Consider the following 4,902-nt stretch of genomic DNA (forward strand, 5'->3'; position numbering starts at 1 on the left):
TGATAATTTAAAAGTATTTGTATGTACAAATCTTTTCTGTTTAAAAGGCTACAATATCAGTTACATATATAATTTGTGTTAATGTTTCTATACCCACAGGAAGGCATGTTTTTGCTTATATGTAAGGGGTACGGAGAAGGAATCCACAGACCATCAGTCCCCTTCCCCCCCCCCCCCCCCCCCCCCCCCCCCCCCCCCTCCCACCTACTACCACCACCACCACCACCACCACCACTACTCACCACCACCACCACTACTCACCACCAATCACCACCACCACCAATCACCACCAATCACCACCAATCACCACCACCACACCTAACCGAAAACCCCCTAACACATCAACCCTCCCCCCAATCAACAGGCGAAATAATAACCCTCAAATGCCTGCCTGCCTGCCAGCCAGCCAATACTAACGGTCTTCTCAGAAAGAAAATCTCTTTGTATCTGTATTACTTGATGAAATGTATGATTCTAATAATGAAAATAAATTTTGATGTCGGTTGTATGAGCATAATGACCAATATGCACATGATATGAATGAATTAAATAGTGTAGTTTTAAGTAATTAGGTTGTAGACACATTAAGCGGATATGATATTTGACGCGTCCAGAACTGGTGATTTTTGGTTTAGTTTTAAATGCACCACCACCATTGCTTCCCCAGAGCCTAATTAAGGACCGGTAAAAGGAGTCAATATGTATGTCATCTATAAAACCAAAGAATGAATAAAAACACACACACACACACACACCTACATAATAGTATTAGGAAGATTGTATGGCAAAAAAAAAAAGTACTCCCATTGGGTCGTTTGAACTCGCGACTTCCAAAACACCAGCCACACACCTTACCACCCAGCCACCATAGAGTTGGTATAATTGTGCAACTTTAGTTATAAAAGTAAAGTTCTTATTGTCTCAAATCTTATTGTCTGTTCTATGAAAAGGCATGATGTAAATTATGTATTTTTTGAATGATTGAATTGTAGGCACATTAAGCGGATTCGATATTTGATATATCCAGAAAAGGTGATTTCTGTTCAGTTTTAAAATGCATCACTGTTAACGCTAAAGGACTGGTAAAACGACTCGATGTTTGTCATTTTTAAAATAAACACTAAAACTAGGCCCTTAACATATATAATGTTTGAATATAAATTGAATGCATATAAATACAAAGTGGGAGTGGCTGGCTGGCTGGCTGGCTGGCTGGCTGGCTGGCTGGCTGGCTGCCTGCCTGCCTGCCTGCCTGCCTGCCTGCCTGCCTGCCTGCCTGCCTGCCTGCCTGCCTGCCTGCCTGGCTGGCTGGCTGGCCGGCCGCCCGCCCGCCCGCCCGCCCGCCCGCCCGCCCGCCCGCCCGCCCGCCTGCCCGCCCGCCTGCTTGCCTTGCCTTGCCTTGCCTTGCCTGTCCTGTCCTGTCCTGTTCTGTTATTGCCTTGCCTTGCCTTGCCTTGCCTTGCCTTGCCTTGCCCTGCCCTGCCCTGCCTTGGCTGCAGCTGGCTGGCTGGCCGTAAATCAACTCTTAACAACACCATACCACACCACACCATCACTCATCACCCATCACCCACCACCGGCCCCAGTCTCCCAGCCTCTCTTATATACCCGAGCAGGCCCTTTAAATTATTTGAATTGTTGCACTTCGGCCAATGGCAGGCACGATCGCTGCTGCTCAAACATATTCTGGTTCACAAGTATTAATATATATATATATATATATATATATATATATATATATATATATATATATATATATATATATATATATATATATATATATATATATATATTCATGAAACACATTAAAACCTTGATCATTTATTCATTCATTACGTCTAGTGAAGAATTGCTTTTGTTCATTTGTATGATTAAAAATTAATAGAATATGAATTCCTCGCTTAAAGTAAAATATAAAATATATATTGGATTTATATGATTGGTTAATATTCCAAGTGATGCTGAATATCCCCTATAATTTTGTTTTGTTTGTTTGTTTGTTATGTACACATTCCAAATGAAATCAATATAAATGTTATTATTAATGTTTGAAAGTTGATTGTCTACTTGAATCTCTCTATTAAAGTGTGTGTGGCTCCGGATGGAGCCTGGTTATGGTATTTGTCGTGGTGGGTGGCAGAAGTGCTTACTTCTTCTCTGTCTTCTTTGGCAAAAGAACTGCCTGAATGTTTGGAAGAACACCTCCCTGTGCAATGGTTACGCCAGACAGAAGTTTGTTGAGTTCTTCGTCGTTGCGGATGGCCAACTGCAAGTGACGTGGGATGATACGGGTCTTCTTGTTGTCACGTGCGGCGTTACCGGCGAGCTCCAGAACTTCGGCAGCGAGGTATTCCATGACGGCTGCCAGGTAGACAGGAGCGCCAGCACCGACGCGTTCGGCGTAGTTGCCCTTACGCAGCAGACGGTGAATTCTGCCCACGGGGAACTGAAGTCCGGCCCTGCTGGAGCGAGACTTTGACTTGCCCTTCACTTTGCCTCCCTTGCCGCGTCCTGACATTGCTGCTGCTGTTGTGGGTTTGTGGTGTTTTATGCCGCCCCGCAGATCGAGCTTCGTGTTATATACCCCGCTCAGGATCAAGGGAGCCCGCCACTGACCAATCAGCGCGCTCCGCCACGCGACCCGCTCTGAGCTGAGTCGCGAGCGGGATATAAAAGGAAAGCTCGCCTCGCGCAAAAGTTCATTATTGTATCGCAACGCCAGCCAGCACGAGCATCATCATGCCACCCAAGGCATCTGGAAAGGCTGCCAAGAAGGCCGGAAAGGCCCAGAAGGCCATTGCCAAGGGCGATAAGAAAAAGAAGCGCAGGAGGAAGGAGAGCTACAGCATCTACATCTACAAAGTGCTGAAGCAGGTCCACCCCGACACTGGTATCTCTTCCAAAGCCATGTCGATCATGAACTCGTTCGTGAACGACATCTTCGAGCGCATCGCCGCCGAGGCTTCTCGCCTGGCCCACTACAACAAGCGTTCCACCATTACCAGTCGGGAGATCCAGACGGCTGTAAGGCTCCTGTTGCCCGGAGAACTGGCCAAGCACGCCGTCTCTGAGGGCACTAAGGCCGTCACCAAGTACACCTCCTCCAAGTAAACGGCTTACTTACTGCCCTGTGGTGGTGGCTTGGCCTCAAACCAACAAACTCGGCTCCATTGGAGCCACACTTTAATTTCTAAAGAGATTGTGAGTGTTAGACACCAATACTATTATAACAAAAACCTCTGTCACTGAAAGCAAATAGCTATAAAATGAGAATATTTATGAAACTGTCTGTGTGTGTTTCTCTCTCTCAGTGTCTGTCTGTCTGTCTGTCTGTCTGTCTGTCTGTCTGTCTGCCTGCCTGCCTGCCTGTCTGTCTGTCTGTCTGTCTGTCTGTCTGTCTGTCTGTCTGTCTGTCTGTCTGTCTGTCTGTTTGTCTGTCTGTCTTGTCTATCTTGTCTGTGTGTCTCTCTCTCTCTCTCTCTCTCTCTCTCTCTCTCTCTCTCTCTCTCTCTCTCAACACATATAAGCACTCGGTATCTTTTTTCTAGAGATTAGAGATTCATTGTTATGTTCCACATTAGGATTACTATGCAGGCCACCCTCTTAGGTTTGAAAATGTCAAGAAAACGGTTAATTTAAAATGTCATCTCCTAACTTAACAGATTAAGCCAGAGGACCGAAAACAGAATAAAACAGGACTGGACAGTATATGTCACTTATACAAGCTGCTTTTATTTCTAGTACAGTATGACAATTTTTATTTTGGGGGGGGGGGGGGTGATCCTTGACAGTGCATAAGAGTGAAAAGCGACGGCGTTTTGTTTGTAAGAGAACAGGTTGTACTACAAATGACTTGATTTATTGATATCACATGTATGTATGACACCTAAATTATGCTAGGAATGTCTGAAATCTCCTTAGAAGGATATTTTGGCCCTGAGAAGGGCCGAGTTTGGTGTATACTAGGGTGGTCGATTTAGCTTATGCACGCTCTCCACGGATACGGCGAGCAAGCTGAATGTCCTTTGGCATGATGGTGACACGCTTGGCGTGGATGGCACAGAGGTTAGTGTCCTCGAAGAGACCGACCAGGTAAGCCTCGGATGCCTCCTGTAAAGCCATGACGGCAGACGACTGGAAGCGAAGATCGGTCTTGAAGTCCTGGGCAATCTCGCGCACCAGACGCTGGAAGGGAAGTTTCCTGATGAGCAACTCGGTGCTCTTCTGGTAACGACGGATCTCACGCAGGGCGACCGTTCCGGGCCTGTAACGGTGAGGCTTCTTCACACCCCCTGTGGCAGGAGCAGACTTGCGTGCTGCCTTGGTGGCCAGCTGCTTACGAGGAGCCTTGCCTCCCGTGGACTTGCGAGCAGTCTGCTTGGTGCGAGCCATGGTGAACAACTGTGGTTTGTGATGGCCGGCGCCGAAAAATTTTTGCTTATATACGCCGTCTCGAGGCGCTTGCTCGAGCGCCATTGGCTGCTCGACTCGCCTACGTCACCCCGTTGCCCCTCCCCTCCTTCCTCTGGCTGCAGCCAACAGGCGGCTCACCTCAATCACTATTATCGCTGATTTTGCTCTATTTTTTGGATTTGTGCAAAAGTCATTTCACAGGGACGTGAAACAGACGAGTAGGCAACTGCAGTTTTGAAAGCGTTGTGAGAAAGCCGTGTCTACTCGACCACAAGCGTAAAGTAAGGGCAGGCAGGAGTTGCAATGCTACTAGTACGTCCGCTTGATGGGATATAGTCGGGAAATCGTGCGGGCATTCGTCTAACTGCTTCTCACAGACCATGCTCCCCATGACAGCTACCCCTCTTCAGTCAAAAAGATCAAGTTCACCAAAACACAAAACAACTCTTCAAGTGAAAAGAACAAACTCACCTAAACAAAACAAAAAAT

This window comes from Procambarus clarkii, unplaced genomic scaffold, assembly GCF_040958095.1.
Source record: "Procambarus clarkii isolate CNS0578487 unplaced genomic scaffold, FALCON_Pclarkii_2.0 HiC_scaffold_2085, whole genome shotgun sequence".
Classification (NCBI taxonomy): Eukaryota; Metazoa; Arthropoda; class Malacostraca; order Decapoda; family Cambaridae; genus Procambarus; species Procambarus clarkii.